Source organism: Narcine bancroftii, chromosome 7 (genome assembly GCF_036971445.1).
Source record: "Narcine bancroftii isolate sNarBan1 chromosome 7, sNarBan1.hap1, whole genome shotgun sequence".
Classification (NCBI taxonomy): domain Eukaryota; kingdom Metazoa; phylum Chordata; class Chondrichthyes; order Torpediniformes; family Narcinidae; genus Narcine; species Narcine bancroftii.
The window spans coordinates 137,679,341-137,703,578 of NC_091475.1; the positions used below are offsets into that span (position 1 = coordinate 137,679,341).

The 24,238-nt window shown below is 39.1% G+C and overlaps 2 long non-coding RNA genes across 3 annotated transcripts; one reads left to right on the top strand and one right to left on the bottom strand.

Annotated features, from left to right (window-relative positions):
* Positions 1-1,773: 1,773 nt before the first annotated feature.
* Positions 1,774-13,961, bottom strand: LOC138739924 (uncharacterized). 2 transcript variants are annotated; one of them, XR_011342568.1, is made up of 4 exons: positions 13,898-13,957; positions 11,232-11,386; positions 6,325-6,481; positions 1,774-1,869 (listed from the first exon to the last, which is right to left on the bottom strand). It is a non-coding gene; the product is annotated as an uncharacterized lncRNA (long non-coding RNA). The 2 variants fall into 2 exon arrangements; XR_011342567.1 differs by lacking the exon at positions 11,232-11,386 and having other exon boundaries at positions 13,898-13,961.
* A 2-nt stretch (positions 13,962-13,963) lies between these two features.
* On the top strand, positions 13,964-17,934 carry LOC138739925 (uncharacterized). Its single transcript, XR_011342569.1, has 2 exons — positions 13,964-14,053; positions 17,775-17,934. It is a non-coding gene; the product is annotated as an uncharacterized lncRNA (long non-coding RNA).
* The last annotated feature ends 6,304 nt before the right edge of the window (positions 17,935-24,238 follow it).

Below are 24,238 nucleotides of genomic sequence, written 5' to 3' on the forward strand. Positions count from 1 at the left end.
TTCAGATTTCAGATTTCAGATTTATTTTCAGAGTACATCACGTGCAACCCTGCATTTCTTTTTTTTTTTGCAGGCAGAATTATCACTTATTGGTAGACCACAATAAAACTGTACACAGTGTATACATGTAAAAAAATTAAAAACAACTGTAAACAGGCAACAAATGCAAACTGACTGCAATATAGACAGAATTTAAAAAAATCAATAAAGTGCACAAATAAGAGTCCTTAAATGAGTCAATGCTTGAGTTTGTCATTGAGGAGTCTGACGGTGGAGGGGGTAGCAATTGTTCATGAACCTAGTGGTGCAAGTCTTGTGGCAACTATACCTCTTTCCTGATGGCAGCAGCAAGTTCAGAGCAGGTTCAGGGTGGTGTGAATTCTTATTAATTGTTGCTATCCTCTGATGGGAAAGGTTTTGCTTATGATGACCTGGGCTGTGTCCACCACCTTTTGGAGGGCTTTATGTTCAGGAGTCTGGAAAAACAACCAACTGAAAAACCTCACAAAGATAAGCGTAAACAGAGCCGTTGTCATACCCACACTCCTGTTCGGCTCCGAATCATGGGTCCTCTACCGGCATCACCTACGGCTCCTAGAACGCTTCCACCAGCGTTGTCTCCGCTCCATCCTCAACATCCATTGGAGCGCTTTCATCCCTAACGTCGAAGTACTCGAGATGGCAGAGGTCGACAGCATCGAGTCCACACTGCTGAAGATCCAGCTGCGCTGGATGGGTCACGTCTCCAGAATGGAGGACCGTTGCCTTCCCAAGATCGTGTTATATGGCGAGCTCTCCACTGGCCACCGTGACAGAGGTGCACCAAAGAAAAGGTACAAGGACTGCCTAAAGAAATCTCTTGGTGCCTGCCACATTGACCACCGCCAGTGGGCTGATGTCGCCTCAAACCGTGCATCTTGGCGCCTCACAGTTTGGCGGGCAGCAACCTCCTTTGAAGAAGACCGCAGAGCCCACCTCACTGACAAAAGGCAAAGGAGGAAAAACCCAACACCCAACCCCAACCAACCAATTTTCCCCTGCAGCCGCTGCAACCGTGTCTGCCTGTCCCGCATCGGACTTGTCAGCCACAAACGAGCCTGCAGCTGACGTGGACTTTTACCCCCTCCATAAATCTTCGTCCGCAAAGCCAAGCCAAAGAAAGAAAGAAAGATTGGTGTTCCCATACAGACTGTGATGCAGCAGGTCAGCACACTTTCCACCACTCATCTGTAGAAAGTTGCCAGGTTTTTGGTATCATTTGAAACCTCTGCAAACACCTGAGGAAGTTGAGGCACTGATGTGCTTTTTTCATGATGCCATTAGTGTATTGGGTCCAGGAAAGTTCCTCCGAGATGGTGACTCCCAAGAACTTCAATTTGCTCTCCCTCTCTACCTCTGATCTCCCAATGATTATTGGATCATACACCTCTGGTTTTCCCTTCCTGAAGTCAACAACGAGCTTCTTGGTTTTGGTGACATTGAGTGCAAGTTTGTTGTTGGTCTACCATGGCCTCTCATTTTAGACTCAAATATACTTGGAGAAAAACTGACCATTGACCTTATCTGTGGCTCTCAGAATTTTATATATTGTAAATCCCCTGATATCCAATACCAGTGATGGGTAGATTCCAGATAAATGTATTTTCTGGTAGCCTGAGACTTACTCTTACCGTGCCTAACTAATATATCTGTGTTAAGAATTAACAGTTCAAAAGAAAAAACAAAAATACTCTACTGTAATTAACCTGAACAAACTCCACTTGCATGAATATATAAACATGAAAGCATTTTACTTTATTTTCAGTCAAATTCTTTGAGAACATTTAACCGTTGCTGCATCTGCTGTTTCTTTCCCCTCCACAGAACTGCCTGAAAAATAAACAATACCTTTTTAGATAATTAACCTCCCCCCCTCCAAGTTTACAGATAAAGCCTCTGACTGAGGCAATTCTTACTAATCAGGGATGAAACACTTTAGGGCGACACAGTTGGAATAGCCGTTAGCACAACAGTGGCAGTGATTGGGACCGGGGTTTGAATCCTGCACTGTCTGTAAGGAAATTGTACATTCTCCCCTTGTCTACCATTTCACCTTATTGTGGTGGAGAATCTTGTGTGGTCCTGAGATCCTGCAAGTGATGTTGTCTGGAGCTATGTTCCTGGTAGGGAAACTCATGGCCGTAAGGTCGAAGGTGAGATGCCTGACAAAGAACAATCCAACCAAGACTTCAATGGTGGAATAGACAGACAAAGCTACTTCAAAATTAATGGCTGCGAAGGTGGACAAAGGCTGAAACAATCCCATCAGCCCTAATCATCGTAGTTTTTCATGCCATTGGAATTAATTGGTTGATTTATTTATTGTCATGTGCTTCTTGGAGTGCAACATCAAGTACACGTTAAACAAGTACATGCACAGGCATCTTTTCATTGTGGGCCCTTAATGACAAGATCCAACATTATCTTAAATGCACTGGAACAGCTTTTGGACATCTCCAGATAAGAGTTTTTTATGATCGTGATGTTCGAATGGACATCAAAACATTAGTGTTCAAAGCAGTGATGATCCTAACACTTCAGCATGCTTCAGAAACCTGGACAACATACCAACGACATCTGAAGGCATTTGAAAAGTTCTATCAAAGCTGTCTTTGAAACATCTTAAATATCAGCTGGTAAGACAGAAAAACTAAGGTCAGTGTGCTAAATAATGCAAAAACAACAAGCATTGAAGCCTACGTTATTAAGAACCAACTAAGATGGAGCGGACACTTTGTTTGGATGGAAGACAAGTGTCTGACAAAACAAATCTTCTATTCCCACCTTAAAAAAAGGCAAACATAAAAGAGGTGGACAACAGAAGAGTTTTAAAGACATCTAAAGACTCATCATGAAGAAATGTAACATCAATGACAGCAATTAGGAAACCAATGCCAAGAACAGGAAACTCTGTCAAACATCATCCGAGAAGGAACAGAAACTTTCAAAGCCAATGTATAAATAGATCAACAGAACAAAGTTTATCATCCTCAACCTCAAGGGATAGACATGACAATGACGTGGGTTTCATTCGGGGGCTCCGGCTACCTCCCACACTACAAAATATACCAGGGGGTTGTAAGTCAATTGGATGTCATTGGGTAGCAGAGGCTCATGGGATGAAAAAGGCCTGTTACTGTGCTGTTTGTCTAAATTTAAAAATAAATTAAAGAATTACCAAACAGCGAGTGGCATCAACCAATTCTTCACCCTAGGCGATGCCATTTTATTCAATCACAATTTTTGCAAATTTTATTCAAACAGCTGCGACAAACAAAGCATAACCAAGGCATACCACTGGCTGAATATTTGCTCCCATATTCACACAATGTTTATGTATTAATTCAGAGAACATTTACTTTTACAATTTTAAACTTATGTTGTTGTTAACCTATTATTTTATTTATTTTAATTTTTAAAATTTATTTTCCTCAATTTTTTTACTGTTTGCAGATGCTGTCAGTTGCTTGAATGTTTGAAAGCAGGGATTTTAATGTATCTCTATGAGATCCACCCTTAGTCTCCTACACTCCAGGAGGAATGGTACAGTTGGAGTAGCATTTATGGAATGCTGTTATAGGGACTAGGGTTTGAGTCCCATGCTGTCTGAGAGGAGTTTGTACATTCCGCCCATGTCTGTGTGGGTTTTCCCAAGGTGCTCCAGTTTCCTCCTGCTGTTCAAAATGTACCAGGGGTTGTAGGTCAATTGGGTGTAAATGGGTGGCACAGCCTCATTGGCCAAAAGAGTCTATTATCATACTCTATGTCTACATTTAAAATTAAATAAAATAAGTTAAACTCCTAGTCTATCAAGCCCCTCCTTATAATATTTGGCATATCCTGGTAAATGATCCTCCATATCTCAATAACATTTCATTTTTTTTTCATTCTTTTGACAATATTCTTGTAAATTATTTTAGCTGCTAACTTAATGACCTGATGGACACTGTTTAATCCCTTTTCTGTCTTTAAATTCTCTGTGAGAATAACCAGTGTTCCTGTTATCTTTCTTGATAATAAGCCTACCAACAAGGGTAGAATTTTAGTGAGATTTCTGTTGTCTCTATTTGGCCTTGACATCATTTCCTAAAGTAGGCCATACCTCCTGTTCTATATTCTGATGCTAAATTTAATTGCAAAGAATAATTTATCTTCATCTTTCTCTCTGTGATTTTCATATAATGCCAATCATCCAAAAAGATGGAATGATTAACTCTGATGAAGTAAAATTGCAGTGGAAATGATTGTCATTGTGCATTTGTAATGATTAGTGCATTTGTAATAATAAAGTGTAATTATTCTCTGCTGCTTCAAATTGCTATCAAAGAACACTAGGTGAAGGAGACAGGTGCAGAACTCATGCACTGGTGGATCTTCAAACAGCTTTGAAAAAGAAACTGCCGCTTTTTTCATGATCATAATTAACAGTAAGATGTTATCCTGGCTCCTCAATGCTTTTTTAGCAGTAGGAAAGAAAGACATCTAATTAGAAAGGGTTCTTTTCAAATGTTGTAGTTGTAACGATTAACAGCACCTATTGGAACAATGTAAAGGAGATTAGCACCCCTCATTATTTTACTTCATTACTGATGCATTATTATTTTTATGTTCGTGTTACTATTTAAAAAAATACTTCATTTACCAATTTTAAGCCGCAATAAGAATTACACTACATTTGATTCAAAAATTATTTCAAAAAGTTCTACATCGTATATAACCCACCCCCTCTCTTCCCCCAAACACCTAGAAGGAGAAAAGAAAGAAAAAAAAGGACCAGAGACTGCCAAGGAATAGAGCATTTATATCATACAGTCTAATATTGGAGCTTACCAAGAAATGAGGTCTTCAGGGAGTCTATTAAACATACACCCCCACATTTTATAAATATGGGTGCCATATTTTCCAAAATAAATGACATTTATTTTATAAACTGTAATTAATCTTCTCAAGTGGTATAAGCTATGAAATTCTGCATGTCATCTTTCCATATCTAAATCTGTATCAGACTTCCAAGATATTGTTCTATATTTCCTAGAAACTGCTAAGGCAATTTGTACAAATTCGATTTGATACATAATTAATTATATTTTAGGACTTATAACATTAATAATGTTTGTGTTACTTGTGCATTTCTTTAATTTATGGAAAAGGAAGTGTTGCATTATTTCTTCAGATTTGTAGTTTGTGTCCTAAGATTCTTTTTCAATAAACTTGTTAGTTTTAGGAGGACTCAAGTGATGATATTTTATCAAAATCTCTTCAGGAATATTCCAATGTGTTCAAAAAAGCAGCCTATATCATCAAGGACCTTCACGATCCATGCTGTTTCCCCTTCTCACTGTTAGCATCTGGATGGAAGAAGTATTATCAAGTAGTTCATTTGAGGTTTCTTACTTCTTTATTTGAGAGATCAGGAAAAGTAGCATGAGTCAAAATATAGATGGAAATCAACAGAGGAATTTATTTATATATGGGATTCTAAGTTAATAACTGGTGTGAAACACTTGATTATCATTTGGAACAAGATAAATAATGTAATAGGAACAAAAGGAAGTATATCACCTAAAACATCCTTGAATCAAAACAATCTTATACCTTTTACTAAAGATAACCAATTTTTAAATATCTGGTTTTGCAATGGTATTAAAAATGTAGAATATTGTTATGAACAAGGTCAATTGATATCTTTTCAACTGTTAAGAAAAATATAGGAAATTATTGAAATGCACTTTTTTTGCTATTTTCAATTGAGCGATTATTGCGGAAAAAAATGAAGTCCAACCATGTATTTTCTGGCTTGTAGTGAGTTGGAGGTTCTTATCAGGAGAGATTATACTAAGTGTTACATTCCCCAGTGCCAACTGAGGCACACAAACAAATGAATTAAGTTTAACACAAAATTTATTAACAAACTAACAATAATAGAATTAATCCACTAAACTTAACACCCGGACATCAGCCTCAATGGCTACTGTATATAAACCACAGATTATTATACAGTCTATGTGGAAAAAAAAATCCAGACCATTCTGAAATGTCCCCCAAAAAATCACCAAAATTCCCCAAACAAAACCCCCACATCAGTCACGTCATCTGCGAGTCAAGAAGGAACAGCTCACAGATCTGCTCTCTTATCTTAGGATTATTTGTTTCCTTGCCCATTGGTCTTTTAGATTGAGGTGTATCCAGATGATCGTGGTCCCTATAGACTTCCAACCCCGTCAGAGGAACACAAGACTGGCTTGAGGTTCGAATGTGGCAGCAACCACCCTTTACTTCCTTTACCCGAGAGTTTTCACAGTGACCTCCTGGTCACCACATGTGGTTCATGCCTCCAAAGCCCTCTTTACGGTTAATAAGTTGACCTTCTGAAACATATGTACTCTTCTTTGGACATCTTGGCGTGAGTGGTCCTTTGACTCCTGTCATATGAAGTCCTCCTCTAGAAAGGGGACAGGAGAGGCACTGGTCAGTCCCACACACAGTCTGCATATCAGAGTTTCCCAAACTGGTGTCAGAATAACAGTGCTAACACCTGTGGGCAAAGTAGCTCAGTCTTCCTTTTCCCACTGAAACTACTGGGTGAACACACTGACATACAGCTCCAGACAGCAGTGCTAACACCTGTAAACTAAGCAACTCAGCTTGTTGCTTGCTGAAGCTGCTGGGTGAGCACTCACCATTAGACTGACTGTCTGATTGCCTGCAGTCCAATCCACTGTCCAACCTCTTCAAACTAGCACACTGGTGTTTATAAACTGCCTCCAGCTCTCCCCATTGGTGGAGAGGTTAACAGTGGCAGGCTCGCTTTCCTGCGAGTCCACAGATTTCCAGCGTGTGGTTCCTGAGTTGTGAGAGCTGTCAAAGTCCCCTACTAATAGCGCAGCACTACTAAAGCCCCTAGCAGCTGTCAAATCCCCCGCAGTAGGTTCAGTCCTGTCCTTGGTCAAAAATAAAATTTATTTCTGCAATGTACATGTTATTACAAGCAGGCACTATTAAACAGTGTGTTCATAAATCTAGACAGAAATGAGAGGTTGATTTAAATATTACAATTGATGAGAAAATATGGGCAAACACTGCTCGAGACAGTATGACAAATATTAGAAATATTATAATACAGTTTAGTTCAATATAATAATTTAATACCACAAAAATTGCACAAAATGAAATTGGACTTATCAGATAAATATTTTAGATGTGATGAAGAAATAGGAAACATTTTTTTTCATTCTACCTGGTCATGCTCTAAAGTTAGAACTTCTTGGATGGATTTAGAACATTTTTTTTAGAACACATTGTTATTCCACAAAATCTAGATTCATTTTACTAGGGGAATATAGAAGGAACAAGATGAATTAAAACTATAATTTTATCAAGTCAAATTTATCAAAATGGCTTTGGCAGTGGCAAGGAAGTATATGGCAATCACTTGGAAATCAGATGAACATTTGGGTATGGAAATATGGCATTCAGAAATTCAAAATTGTATACCTTTGGAGAAAATTACATATAATTTGAGAAATAAATATTTAACTATTGTACAAATTTGGAGCCTGCATATGCAATGTTGATGATCCAACCGTTGTGCAATCCAGATTAATATTTTCTTTAATTATTTTATATAACTGTATGTTGTATCTATTGTTATTACAATAACTTTTATAGTGGGGGGGGGTAAAGAGGGAGGGGAGGGCTTGCAAGGGGTGGGGTTAATCACTGCAATTTTTAAATTGAACAATAATAATTGCATGGATGGAAAATTTTAAATAAAATATTTAAAAAAAGAAAGGAGGTACAGGAGCCTGAAGATGATCATCCAATGATATAGAGACAACTTCTTCCCCTCTGCCACCAGATTTATGAATGGACAATGAACCACAGCTACTGCCTCACTTTTTTCTCTTCCTTTGCACTAATTTATTTAATTTTTAGATGTAATAGAAATTTTTGCACGTGTAATGCTGGCACAAATCAATGAATTTTGTGTTATGTGTTCATGACAATAAACTTTGATTCTGATTCTGAAATTGGTGGATAATTGTGCAAAAGTGTAAGGTAAGTGCAGAAACCATTTTCTGGAAGGCGAGAAACCACAAACAGCAGAGCAAGGAATGTTCTGTTTCGACTGATGATGGACTATAGTTGGTGGACACTGGAGGAAATTCTGCAAAAGTTTTCACTCCTACCTAAACGACTACAGCAGGTTTGAAAACTGAGTCCTGTGCTACTCTGAAAGGTCTTTCTAGCTTGTATAGATTTTCTAATGCATAAGTTAGAATCCTACCATTACTGTCAAGTTCTAATGTTATAAACTGAAAATTCTGTAGATTTAGGAGACACCATCATGATAAAGTAACATGGCTGTGTAAGAATTATATTCACCAGTACAGACAAATCAGATTTCATATTAAATATGAATCATCAGAGCTGAATAACATTGCTTGGAATCTCACTGATAATCCTGATGCCTGTTAACGCTCTTTCCCCACATCCCCAACCTTCGTTGTACACCACCCAATACTCCCATTGTGTTGAATCTATGCTCAGCTACCTGTCTTCCCTTCGGCGAGCCTTGCTGTACTAACATTGGCTGTGCATTATCTCTTCTATTAAGGACACTCCCCTTGGGTATAACTGTGTATGTACCCATTGTCTTTCATTATTGTACTGTTAGTTTCTGCAAATAAAAGCCTTGATTATTGTTTGACCACATCGCCTTTGTCTATTTCATCAACTGGCACTTCACCCATCTTCTCCTTCTGGCCACACCAGGCACACAGCCCCATTCAACTGATCAAGCCAACACCTGGGCCATTACGAAACCTTCCACCTGCACTCCTTGCCCACATTCCCACAAACAATGCCATGACCATAAAATAGGAGCAGAATTAGGCCATTTAACCTATCAATTCCGCTCAGCCATTTGAATCATCGCTGATGTATTTTTTTCTGTCTCCTGATTTATCCTGCCATCTTGCTGTGACCTTTAACATCCTTGCTAATCTAGAACTTCTCAATCTCTTCTTTAAATACATCCAATGACTTGGCCTCCACTGTCACCTTAGGCAATGTGTTTCACAGATTCACAACCCAATGGCTGAATAAATTTCTCCTCATCTCTGATTGAAAGGGACATTCTTTTATTCTGAGCTGTGCCCCCTGATCCTAGTCTCTCCCTCCACTGGAAAAAAAACACTTCTCCACCTCCACTCTATTCAGGCCTTTCAATATTCAGTCATTCTTAGCAAAATCCCCTCTCATCCTGCTAAACTCCAGCAGGTACAAGTCCAAAGCTATCCAACTCTCCTCAGTCATTCACCTTCTTATCCCCAAGATCATTCCTGGCGTAGGGGGAGAAGCTGAAACAGCAAGGGAAAATAGTATAGGTTGTAAACATAGATGATGGAGCAGATGAAGCATGGTCTGCCCCAATACAGTGAAATATGAGGTAGTTCACTTTAATAGGAGACTTAAGGAGACCACATGTTCATGGTCAAGTAGAAATTTAAGAGGGGAAACTAAACTTGGAATCAGCATAACCTGATGACATCATACTGATTGAAAAGTACTTGTCTTCTGGAATTATAAAAAAAATTACGTGTTACGTGCCACATAAAAGTTTGCTTTATTTAGCAGACAGATGAACTTTTATATTCATTTTCACTCTCCATGTGACAATAAGAATCTGAGAGTGAGAATAACTTTTACAGGAAATTTGCCTGAATTGAGCAGAGACAACTTATACAAAGGGTGGATGATGTCAGAGCAATTTTATTTGGACAAGAGCAAAAACCTGAAAGTAAGATGCTAGAGGAATATAAGGTAGCAAATAAATGATCCAATAAATTATTTAGGGTGAACTTATCAACACAGAAAGTAATGAGATGGTGAAACTTGCTACCAAACAGATCAACTGAAACAGATGACACTGTTTGTGGAACAGATTGATTCAAAAATGGAGCAGAAAGGCAAGGGTTGACACAGTAGGCAGGTGGGTAGGAGGAATCATAGTGGGAGAATGCTCCTGTGGAACATTGACAAGGGCATAGGTTGATTGGGCTGCAGGTGCAGATTTTATCCATCCTCCCTCTTCATTGTCACTTATGCAAATAGTTCCATCTTCCATGCAGTTGATTCTGTGTAATAGGGTGACGCAAAAATCCTAGTTGTTTATCAACACATTTGACTAAGACAAATACATTCAAAAAGATTGTAACTCTGTTTTCTCATCCAGACTATTTTTTTTCCTGACTGTCACTAAAATTACAGATGAGGTCAAGGAAACATGCTTATCAGAGGAAATATTTCATTCATTGTTGCAAGTACTGAGAAATCAATGCAGCTGTAACTCTGAATAATAGGCTACTTTTTTAATGGAACTGACACATCAATAAATCTAAATTTTAGTAAAGGAAAACAATATACAGTGGACAACATATTACAAATCAAGATGTGGCCACCAAGGACCAAAATCCACTCCAGGAATATTAAGTATCCAGACAAAGATCCATCTTGAAATTAACCTAATATTATTGTCTCTGTTTAGCTTGTGTTTATGACGGACACTGCAGACCTGCTGAATTTCTCCAGAATCTTTGTGTTTTCTCTTTCAAGAATACATCATGAAATAGATATCGTCCTCAAGACCTCACCATCTACTCGCACCACCTGTCAATTACCTTACCAGCCCTTTTCCTCTATAGGTTTTTTTTTGTTCCTTGTGTCTTTTAGGTCCATGCTCATCATCCCTGAACTTGCTGCTGAAATAAGCTCAAACGAAAAAATTATCCTTCCCCCATTGATTCTTTCTTTTGCTTTTTAAAATATTTTTATTAATTTTAATAAAAACATATACAAACAAAAAGGGTAGAGTTCAATAAAATAGCATGGACAGTTACATAAACTAAATAAGATATTCTAACATACATAAATTGTAAATCATATCCATAATTCATACTCTAAATAGTATATACCTTTTTTTTTAGAAAAAAAAACCTAATAATACAAAAAAGTAGGAAAGAAGAAAATAGTAGAGGCGAAAAACTCAAACCCCTTGCCAGATGTTATATATGACTGGTATTAAGAGAAAAAAAATACAAAAGTAAAATAAACAATTCCCGCAGATTCAAAATAGCCCAAATAAAGCAAAAATGAATTTCATCTTCCCTCAACGTTTTTCTTTTTCTTACAGCTTTGTTGGTCTCCCTCAATAGTGTCCAATCTTGCTCTTCAAACATAAACAAGCCAATGTTATTTTCCTTCTATCGAGTACAACCCCTGGACTCCTCCAAGGTTCTGTTCTGTTCCCATTCTCCACTTAGTGGCTATTTCTTGGTGTTGTCATCTGCAAATAGTTGTTCAGGTTCAATGAAAATAGCATCAATCGACTATTCTCTCAATGCTTCATTCCAAACATTCATCCTGTGACTTGCTTATCTAACGTGGCAAAGTGTAATAATATTGTCAGACTCCCATCAGTAAATCCATTTATTTCTCACCAACTCAAACAGAATCAGTCATTACTTAATAATGGTTCTTCCTCTGAATTTACTTATTGTAATAGTTTTTGGGGGGGCTGGGATTGGAGAAGTTTTGAGAGGAGGGTAACTTTAGGATCAGTCCCCTGTTTAATGAGGCAGGGAAATGATTTTGCCAAATAAAAATTAACAAACTTTGTTCAGATATTCTTTTCTTTGGCTTGGCTTCGCGGACGAAGATTTATGGAGGGGGTAAAAAGTCCACGTCAGCTGCAGGCTCGTTTGTGGCTGACCAGTCCGATGCGGGACAGGCAGACACGATTGCAGCGGTTGCAAGGGAAAATTGGTTGGTTGGGGTTGGGTGTTGGGTTTTTCCTCCTTTGCCTTTTGTCAGTGAGGTGGGCTCTGCGGTCTTCTTCAAAGGAGGCTGCTGCCCGCCAAACTGTGAGGCGCCAAGATGCACGGTTTGAGGCGTTATCAGCCCACTGGCGGTGGTCAATGTGGCAGGCACCAAGAGATTTCTTTAGGCAGTCCTTGTACCTTTTCTTTGGTGCACCTCTGTCACGGTGGCCAGTGGAGAGCTCGCCATATAATACGATCTTGGGAAGGCGATGGTCCTCCATTCTGGAGACGTGACCCATCCAGCGCAGCTGGATCTTCAGCAGCGTGGACTCGATGCTGTCGACCTCTGCCATCTCGAGTACCTCGACGTTAGGGGTGTGAGCGCTCCAATGGATGTTGAGGATGGAGCGGAGACAACGCTGGTGGAAGCGTTCTAGGAGCCGTAGGTGGTGCCGGTAGAGGACCCATGATTCGGAGCCGAACAGGAGTGTGGGTATGACAACGGCTCTGTATACGCTTATCTTTGTGAGGTTTTTCAGTTGGTTGTTTTTCCAGACTCTTTTGTGTAGTCTTCCAAAGGCGCTATTTGCCTTGGCGAGTCTGTTGTCTATCTCATTGTCGATCCTTGCATCTGATGAAATGGTGCAGCCGAGATAGGTAAACTGGTTGACCGTTTTGAGTTTTGTGTGCCCGATGGAGATGTGGGGGGGCTGGTAGTCATGGTGGGGAGCTGCAAAGCTGCAAGCAAAAAAGACACAAGAGAAACTTGTCCGTGAACTACTCTTTGCAGATGATGCCGCTTTAGTTGCCCATTCAGAGCCAGCTCTTCAGCGCTTGACGTCCTGCTTTGCGGAAACTGCCAAAATGTTTGGCCTGGAAGTCAGCCTGAAGAAAACTGAGGTCCTCCATCAGATATTCTACCTTTGCAATAAATTATGATACACATTTACAGATCACATTAACACAATTTACTGATTATTTTTTGTATTCTTTCCTTTGAGTAAAAGTACCATGAATAGAAATTCTTGTAATTTTTAGTAAAACTGTTTAAAATGATTGACTTACACATCATCACATTCATTTTATTCAGCAATAAAATTCTTATCATATTTCTCTTATTTTATTTTGAGCCTCATTAAACAGCAACCGCTGAAGTTGAAAAAAAAAGCATCTAAAAGTTTTATTATTCTTCGAGATGGGGCATGTTGAGTGGCAGAGCCTTTTTCCTCTCTCTCTCTCTCTCTTTGTAATATTGTGCATGTCTGGGTCCCTTCAAATCCCTCTTCTGCTTATTGTAAACCCTTGATTTTCACTGTCTGAACTTTGACAGACTTGGTCCAAAACTATGAAGTTTCCTACCTAAATTTCTCTCCTTCTCCTGAATGTTTCTTAAATCTATCCCTCTGGTCATATTAGTTGGTTTTATGCAGCTTGATATGAAATGTAATCTGTTAAAATTATGATGAAATTGTAACATTACAAAATTATACTGTAGTCCCCCTCATCCACAGGAGATATGTTCCAATACCCACAGCGGATGCCTGAAACCACAATAGTACCGAACCTTATATATACTATGTTTTTTTTCCTATATATACTTACCTCTGATAAAGTTTAATTTACATATTAGGCACAATAAGAAATTAACAATAACTAACAATTACTGAATGTATTACATTCCATAAATATGTAAGGTTTACTTGAACACAAGCACTGTGATTCCATGACAGTTGGGTTAGGGTTTAACATTTAATACTTTTGGGCCATGGTTGACAATAGGGAACTGACTTCATGGAAATCACAACCATGGATGTGGAGGGACCACTGTATGCACTAAATAAATTAAAGATCTCTGTTGGCAGGAAGAATAGGAACTTGAGTGAACAAGAAGTCTGAGAGTCAAGAAAGCCCAACAAAACAATAAAAAATCTTCCTCACTACTTTCTAAGAATTCTATGGAGATTCAGCATGTCATCAAATTATCAAACTTCCCACAGGTGTTTTTCAGAAAGTATATTAACTGGTTTTGTCACTACCTGGTTTGGAAATGCAAGTGTCCAGGAATGCTAAAGGCTTCACTAAGTGACGAAATGGCCAAGTCATCACAGACACTGATGTCATCAAGAGTGTGGCTAACATCATAAAGGACCCCTATCACCATGGTCATGGTTTCTCCTCACCACTACTTTAAGGTAGAAGCTATAGAAGCCTAACATCATATTCCGCTAGCTTTCAGAACAGTTTTGAACTTCCCTGTATTAGTGTAATCATGAATTACTCTGGGACCACTAATGAAATATACATTTTTTTGCAGTATAACAACTGTTAACATTTATCTATACTTTCACATTTATTAGTTTATTTTCTCTATTGGATTGTGGTGCTACACTATGTATGAATGTACTGTATGGGCTGGCCCGCCCACTAAACCTGTGACTCCTCCTTGCTAGATATCCCCATAAAGGCTGTTATGCTCAAACCCCTCCCTCAGTACCTGCCTTGGAACGGGCCAGCAACATGTCAGCTGTGCCAACACTTTGTGTTGATTAGAGCTTATTAATCACAATTCTCTGTCTGATTGTGGTTGATTGGTAGCACAGTATGATCATTTAATTTATATTTATTGTTTGTTTGTGTGTTTTATGTACCTGTATAGCTGCTGCAAGCAAAAAATGTCAGAATTGTTATGGGCCCAGAGGACCCCAAAACCCATCAGCAATAGAAATTCACCAAGACAAATGGTTGCTTAATCAAAAGTTGCTTTTAATTATCTTTAAACATGAAAACAGGATCAAACTTTAACTTATTGCTATTAACTTAATCTAATGTAACCCCCTTCTAATTCTAAGTGCACATGTATGTAATGTGTATAGAAGTTCAGTAAAGTTCTTTGATTCACAGTCCAATCTCACTTCTCACTCCTCCAAGTTCACTGCTATTAGCCAATTCTTATTCTGTGCACAGAATTTAACTTATATGAATTTCAACAGGCTTTGGTACTTGAAAGATAAATGGTTACTGCTCAGGAAGGTTCTTGTTGGTTTTCAGAGAGAGATTTGTTGTTCATTGGACACCATCTGATTCCTTCCGATCAGCCACTTCAGTGTCTTGCCCCATCAGGGTTTTCCAGATGATAACCTCTTTCTTTCAGGTCACCACAGAGTTCCTTTTTGTTTTCCTTATTTCAGGTGAAACATTATACAGCCAACCATTTCCTCTTGTATAAGAACTCACAACCCATCTTCAAAATGTGCTTTTTCCATAAGCTTGACAGTGTGCCAGCATCACTACCACTCTCCACAGCTCTGGTCAATGCAGGATGAATGAGCAAAATGAACTAGAGTGGTTTCAGCTGAATGGGGGATTATGGGTAAGGAAGACAAAGATGTCAATTTTGACCATTCATCCCAGATTGAGCGAGGTGCTGGAATGGCCCCAAAGTGGCTCAGTGAGATGCCAGCCCAGTGCTGCACTCCAGGGTGCTCAAGCGAGCCCCAGCAGTGCAGCACTGCACCCCTGGGATGGATATTCATTATTGGGCTAGGGACTCAGATATTGGACAAGTAAGGTAAGGACAGTGGTGCAAGTGGCACCCAGGTTCTGTGCCCCACATGCTATACCCTAGATATGCGTATGTCCATAACTAATATTTCAAAACCCTTTATCGCAGTCAACATCAGATACACTGGCAGATAACTTGGTGGGAAACTATCACTGCTCTCTAGATTAACCTTTACATTAAACCCAGATCTATCCTAGTGTGTGCCATTGAAATCTGATCTGCATATCAAAGGTGAACCATGCACTTTTTGGATGGGTCTTTTCCTGTTGCCACGAAGACCCTATTTACAATAAAGGAACGAAAATTAAGCCTATGGCAATGGCTGTCAATTTGCTTCCAATTTATTGCATAAATCATGTTTTCAGTTTGAGCAGATGTCCAGTAATTGATGTAATATATACATATCTCTCATACAAATATGTAGAGTGGGTGCACTCAGACATTAGTACTCATAAATATTTATTTGATACCAGTTGACTCACAGTTTGACGGCAATTAAAAAAAAACATTTCTGCCCATCATTCAAGGCTGCTAGTGGCTGTAGAATCAGTGCTGCTGCACTAGTAATGACTAAAGCTGCTTTCAGGTGGCCAGAATACCTGACTGTAAAAGCGTCTATTCTACTCCAATGTGGCTGTCAGGTGGCCACCTGAAAGTGGAGAACCTGGCTAGGAGGAACACTTACCTAACCCTCCTCCTGCAGGTATATTGTCTGGCTTGGAGAATCCCCCGTTGCACCTGAAAGTGGCAGTGGGACTATGGCCACAGTCCATAGGAGCCGGTCGGTGTTCACTTGAAACCGGCTCTCCTTCAGCCGGCACATTCAGGTGACAGAAAACCATCTTCTCCGTAGCCACCTGAACATTCCAGCTGCACTCCCCCAGCTGCATCTGAGCACATGAAAGCGGCTTAACTCTCTTCCTGCACTTTGTGCTTTTGCAGCCAATATGCACCTCTACTTGGTTTGATTCAGCTGGGACTAGGGTGATGATGTCTTCTGAATGAATTTGGGGAAGTATACTGAGATTATCTCACAATCCTTCAATAATTGGTTTGTATGTTCTCCCTGAGACTGGTTTCCTCTCACATTTCAAAACTGTACGGTGTAGGTGTGATTGTGCAGCATGGTTATCAATGGCTGGAATCAGGTTCTATTGCATTGCAAATAAGTATAACTAAGCAATCTCATTATCAGATCAATTCTTTTATATTTTCTTGAGGGTCATCTACAAAACAAAATATTTATCATCAACATATCTTAATTGAAAATACTGTCACACCTTTTTAAAATTCAAATGATTTTAAGTTCTATTACAAAATGAATTACTTCAAAGCTATCACTGGGTGGAATTATCTGAATGAAATAGTTCTGGAGGATAAGTGTGTAAATTATGCTTTTGAAAAAATACACTACAGTCCTGCCACCTCCAATCATGGATGCTATTGAACAATTTCACAGCCAACAGCTGCAAGAGGCTCCAAGCAAGTCTCCATCTTCAATAATGCTGTGACCCAGATATTAGTATTGCTTTAAAAGCCAGGCTGAATCTCTGCAATCTTGTTTGGTGAAAAGTGATCCAAAGTGGCATCCTCCTGAGACCCCCCCTGTTACACTCCCCAGCAGCAATTGGGAGGAACACAAACAAATGAGTGAAGTTCAATAACCTCCTGGTCACTGGTTAATCCCTCACACTCCACCAATAAACCTTTTCAGAACTAGCCGCTGGGGTTTTTAAACTGCCCAGCACTGACTCCAGATCTCCCCATTGGTGGAGAGAGGTTAAGAACTGCTTGCTTGCTCTCCTGCCAGCCGATGGACTTCTAGAGCATGGTTCCCATGCTTTGATAGCTGTGAAAATTTCCTAGTGGTAGCTTAGTGCTACTACATCTGTTAAATCTCCAGCAGTAAATTCATTCCAGTCAAAAAACATAATAGTCAAGGTCCATTACACCTCCCATCAATAAATAATTTTTTTGTCTGCAGTAACATTTTAACAGTTAGCAAAAATGCAAAGCTAAAGTACACGGAAAGTATCATTTTCCATTATAAACAAATACAAGCATTTCTGCATTTACAAGTTTTAACACAGAGAGACAATCAAAACTTATATCTCCCCTTAATATGGGTTATCATTAGATCATATTCCTGTAAAATCAAACTCAAATTCAATAACCATCTATTCTAATTCTTCATTCAACATAGAAAATTGTGCTGTATAAATGTAGATATCAAAACGTTGTAAAGCCAACAGATCTTTTTCAATTGTTGAATTGTTCTTCTGGTGTTCAGTGAATTTCTTCAAAAAGTATGCCACAGGATGATAAACTTTGTTACCTTCCTTTTTCTGCAGCACCCACAGCTTCGTCACTGGTGTCCACAGCTAGAGAAAAAAAAGGTTTCCCGAAGTCCGGGGACTTGAATATGGGTTGGTGGCATAAAATGGCTTTTAATTTTATGAATGCCTCTTGGCAATCCTCTGACCAAATAAATTTCTCTCCCTTCTTTAACAATTTTGTGAGAGGGAAAATCTCCATAGGCTTTTCCTATTAATTGGGGCAGGGAACTTAGAAATGGTTACAACTTTTGCTTCCACTGGCACTAATTGTCCACGTCCTACAATAAAATCTAGGTACATGACAGTCACATGTCCAAACTCATTCTTGCTCAAATCAACAGTAATATTGGCTTTTGACAAACAAGTAAATAATTCCTTTAATTCTATCACCTGCTCCTTCCAGGTTTGAATACCTATAAACAAATCATCCAGGTAAGCACCTGTGTGCCTCAATCCCTGAATCACTGAATTTATCATTCTCTTGAAAGTCTCTGGAGCATTTTTCATCCCAAAGGGCATCACATTATACCCCAGATGGGGTTACAAATGCCAAAACTTCTCTGGCTCTTTCTGTTAACGATACACACCTTTAGCAAATCCATCTTAGTCATAAATTTAGCTCCTCCAACTTTGTCAACAAAATCATCGATTCTAGGAATTGGATAGGCATCCATTTTTGTCACCACATTAACCTTCCTGTAATCAGTACAAAATCTCACTGTGCCATCTGCCTTGGATACCAACATGTATGGTGGAACTCCAATCTGAAGTTGACTTATGGATGATTTCATTCTTTAGCATATAATCAAGTTCATGATTCATTAACCTACTCTTCTCCAGATTCATCTGGTAAGGATGTTGCTTAATAGCCTTAGCATCACATATGTCCACATCATGACACAATATGGAAGTTCATCGTGGTACATCTGGAAACAAATTTTTGAATTAGGAGGCAAATGCTCAAAATATGGCTTGATCATATTTACATTGCAGACCTGACTCATCTATCTGCGATTCATTGTTTTAATTACATATGTAACCTCATTAATTTTAGATCGAATCTAATATGGTCCAGAAAACCTAGCCATAAGGGGATACAATTGGGTAGGGAACAATACTAAAACCCTGTCACCAGGCTTGAAAATCCTTACCCTTGCTTTACGATCATACCAGACTTTCATTCTCTGTTGATTGCCTTTCAGATTTTCTTTTGCCATTTCACAGGCTTTCTGTAATAATTCTTTAAATTTAGAGGCATAATCCAATAAGTTCAACTGAATATCCTGATTAGTCCATTGTTCCTTTAGTAACATTGGAGGACCTCTCACCTCATGTCCAAAAACTAGCTCAAATGGACTAAAACCAAGTGATTCCTGGACTGATTCTCTTATGGCAAATAAAAGTAAGTGAACTCCTTCATCCCAATCTTTATCAAGTTCAAAGCAATAAGTTCTCATCGTATTCTTTAAGGTTGAATGGATTCTTTCCAATGCTCCCTGACTCTCTGGGTGGTAGGGAGATGACACAATCTGTTTAGCCCTCAACTTATAAATTACTTGTTGAAATAAGCCTGACATTAAATTGCTCCCCTAGTCTGATTGTATCTCCTTGGGCAGGCCTGCTAGAGGGAAAAACCTTAACAAAGCTTTTGCCACTATGTTGGCTTCAATATTCTCAGAGGAATGACCTCTGGAAATCTTGTAGAGGCACACATAATTGTCAGTAAGCATTGATTTCCAGCTTTTGTTCTAGGTAATGGGCTCACATAGTCTACAATTACCTTGGAAAATTGTTCACTAAAAGGTGGGATTGGGTGTAAGGGTGCCACTGGGGGACCCTGGTTAGGTTTACCAACCATCTGACAGATGGGACCAAGCCTACAAAAATGTGCAACATCTTTCCTTACAGTCGGCCAAATTGTTTGGTGATTTTATTGACAGTTTTATTTACCCCAAAGTGACCTCCAAAAAGGGTGCTATGAGCTATAGTCATGATTTTGTTTCTGTAAGTTCTAGGTACCACGACCTGCTGCAACACTGCCCAGGTTTTGCTGACAGGAATATAAGGTGGCCCCCATTTTCTCATGAACATGCCATCCTTAATATAGTATCCTACCAGCCCTTTTTTCAGTTTTCCCTTGGAGAAGGTTTTCTCTCTTACCTCTGCAGGTTCTGATCCTCCTTTAATAGTATAATAGAATTCCTTTCATAGTATGATGAATTCTTGTCTAGACAATGACAGTTCCAGACCTTTCACACTATTATCAGGATTGGGATTGGCTAATGACAATTTCTCAGTTTGAAATAAGTCAATTTTACTTGGAACTGGTTCTAAACCACTACCAATTTTGTTTTGGTCCACATTCTTTTCCACCGCTTTATCTAGGTTCACTATCTTCTTAGCCATCACCCTAGTTATCGCACAGACAGGGTAAATATCCGAATCCTTATTGGACACCTCACTTTTTGACTTAGCTAGCAAATGTACCACAGGAACAACCTATCCCTTTGCCAAGTAATTCCCCAGTAATAGGGAGACCCCATCCACTGGTAAGGTTGACCAAACACCTATGATAACTGGTCCATTGACTGTCTGATCTTAGCACTATTCGATGTAAAGGAATAGGTTCCATATTGCTCCTGATACCTTGAATTAAGTTAATCTCCCCAGTGTCAGTTTCCTTACCAAAATCTAAGTTGCTATCTAGCACCAGTGACTGAGCTGCCACTGTATCCCTTAAAATCTTCTCAGGCGCTGGCCTTGACCCTTCTCAGATTGACACTGAACCTTCAGTCACAAACAGTTAAAAAATGTCCTTAACCCCATTGATTAGTTTGGATTTTTCCTGATCATTGGATCTCCTTCCAATCTGAATGCAAACATATGGGGCAACATCTTTTTCCTTTTTTTCTCTTCAACACAGGGCAACTGGCGATCACACGATCAATCTTTTTGCAGTAGTAACAGAGAAGACCCGAAGGCTTCTCTTTGATCACCTTCCCTTCATCTTTGGGTCTACTATTATTCTCATGTTTACTTGCTGCCTTGTTTGGACTTTCCCTCTGACTTTTGGGAAAACTTCTACTGGATGTCCACCGAAACCTGTTAAGTTATATTCTTCTGCTCTCTTAGCAGCACCCTGCCAAGTTGTGGTCTCTTTTTCATCGAGATAGGTTTTGATGTCATCGAGGACAAATCAGTTAATTAATTCCATTATTATTAATTCCTTTAACTGATCATAATAATTATTTATGTTTCTAGAAGTACACCACTGGTCAAAGCATGCAACCTTCTCATATGCAAAGTCAGTATATGATTGGGTTGGGGTGTTCCTTATGTTCCTAAACCCTTGTTGGTCGGCCTCCAGAACTAATTCATAGGCCTTAAAGATGGTCTCTTTTACCACATCATAATCTGCAGCTTGTGCAATTGTCTGGGCAGAGTAAATCTGTTGAGCCTTTACCCTAATCACACTCTGCAGCATAAGGGACCACTGACTTCTTGGCCCATTCAAATTTATAGCTAGCTTTTCAAAACATTGGAAATATTTGTCTATTCCAGCTTCATCAAATGGTGGAACTAACCTAATCTCTTGGCTAGCTATAAACCCTCCACCAAAACCTGGAGATGGAATCTGTGGTGTTCTTCTCTGTAATCCTTCTCCATTCACAGCTTCTCCATTCACAGCTTCTCCAACTCTTGTAGCCGAGCTCTCTCTTTTGCTTCCATTTCTAATTTCTTAAGTTCTATTTCCGCATCCAAACTTTTCATTTCCAACTGTATTTGCTCAGAGGTTAGACTCTCAGGAAAATGTGCTGTAAGTTGTTGTAGGAGAAAATGGAAAAAGTAAATATATATAAAGTTAAAGAGAAATGGGAAAATGATTTAAATATTGACTTGACATGGGAAGAATGGTCAAAAATATGTGTTGATAGTGTTTCCAAATTAATTAATGTGAGATATAATATGGTTAATTATAATTTTTTTACATCAATTATATTTAATTCCTGAGAAATTGAAAATATATGGATTTAGTTTAACAGATTTATGTTTTAGATGTAGAGAGCAGAAAGGTACTTTTGTACATTCAATTTGGTCGTGTAAGAAAATCAAGTATTTTTGGGAGGAAGTTATAACATTTTTGAGAGATTTGTTCAAAATGGATATTCAAATGGATCCTAAGTTGTGTTTGTTGGGTTATATTATTGTTCCATTTGTAGATTCACAAATGCCTAAATTGTAACCTTTTTAAGATTAAGACTAGCAGTAGCGAGAAAGTGTATAACTGTGATGTGGAAGAATGAAGTATAATTAAGTTTGCGTAGATGGCATAATGAATTGCAATCTTGTTTATATTTAGAAAAAATAACATATAACGTAAGGAATGACTATCCTTTCTTTATTGATATGTGGGGCTTATATTTGAAATATATGTCTATAGAAATTAAATAAATCTTGTAAAGTAGGCACACCAATCAGGGAATATTCAATACATTTTTATAAGGCTCTGGGGGGAAGGAGGGGTTGGGAATGATTTTTGGGGGGATTTTTGTTGTGTTAGTAAGGGGGGAGGGGATGTAGTTTATAGTTTATAGCTTTTTCTATATATATGTATTTGAATTTTTCTTAAGATACTAAATAAAATTTTTAAAAAATTAAAAAGGAAAATGTGCTATATAATGCTTGTCAATCTTTATCCCAATTTCCAGCTTTTTCATTGATGGATTTACTGAAGCAATTCCACCCCCCCCCCCACCCCCAACAACTCTTGCAAATGGGCAACTCTATAAATTTCTGCACATCCATTGCTGCTTATTCTTCCGATGGAGGATCATCGCCTTCCCAAGATCGTGTTCTATGGCGAGCTCTCCACTGGCCACCGAGACAGAGGCGCACCAATGAAGAGGTACAAGGACTGCTTAAAGAAATCTCTTGGTGCCTGCCACATTGACAGGCTGATCTCACCTCCAACCCTGCATCTTGGCACCTCACAGATCGGCGGGCATCAACCTCCTTTGAAGAAGACCGCAGAGCTCACCTCACTGACAAAAGACAAAGGAGGAAAAACCCAACCCCAACCAACCAATTTTCCTTTGCAACCACTGCAACCGTGCCTGCCTGTCCCGCATCGGACTTGTCAGTCACCAACGAGCCTGCAGCAGACGTGGACATACCCCTCCATAAATCTTCGTCCGCAAAGCCAAGCCAAAGAAAGAAAGAAAGAAGAGAGGGAATTTAGCTAATCAGACATAACGTAGTCAATAATGTCATAATGTAGTTCCAAATTCTGTGCTCTTTCTAGCACATTCACAAATAAGCTCCCCAATTTGGTAACAATCCTGGATGATTCCCCAATTTATATTACACTCTCAAGCGGCAATTGGGAGGAACACAAATGAATGAGTTAAGTTCAACACAAAATTTATTAACCAAACTAACAATAAAAGAATTAATTCAATAAACTTAACACCAGCCTTAATGGCAACTCTATATCAACAACAGACTATTATACAGCGTATGTGGGGAAAGAAAACCCAGACCGTTACAGTCAAGGCCGAAATTCCCCCAAGATCAACAAAAATAAACCACAAAACCAAACAAAAACCCATGTCAGTCATGTCAAGTCAGTCAGGGGAACACAAGACTGCCGTGGAGTTTGAATGGGCTACCACCACCCTTCACTTCCTTTATCCAGGGATTTCCACAATGACCTCCTGGTCACTTTATGAAGTTCACACATCCGAAGCCTACTTTAGGGTTCACAAGTGCTCTTCTGGCACGTGAGTCCTCTTCCTTGAACACCTTGTCCTGGGTGGTCTCATGACCTTCCAAAGCCTTCCTTAGGGTTCAGTAGTACCCTTCTGTGACATAAGTCCTCTACCTTGAAAATGGACAGGAGAGGCTTTGGTTAGTCCCACACAATCCACCAACAAACCTCTCCAGAACTAGCACACTGGGGTTTTTTTAAATGGCCCAGGCGCTGTCTCCAGCTCTCCCCATTGGTGGAGAGGTTAGCAGCTGCAGGCTTGCTCTCCTGCAAACCCATGGACCTCCAGAGCATGGTTCCAGTGCTTTGCCAGGTGTGAAGATTTCCTAGTGGTAGCTTAGCGCTACTACATCTGTTAAATCTCCAGCAGTAAATTCATTCCAATCAAAAAAAAATCAGTCAAATCCATAACATCTCCCATTATGGAAACCTGTTTTGGAACAATTTCATTCACTTCAACTGATATCAAGATGCAGATGAGCACAATGCATGTTGTTTAGGACATGAGACTAGAGAATCAATTCAGTGCAGTTGTAACACTGACATCCATGATTAAATGTCAAAAATTGCTCTGATATGTCCTGTTCAGATTCTAGTAGAAGATTATAAGAAATAGGAGAAGGAACATGCCATCTGGTCCATTGAGTCTGCTCCATTATTCAATAAAATCATGGCTAATCTGGCCATCGACACAGCTTCACTTACACACCTT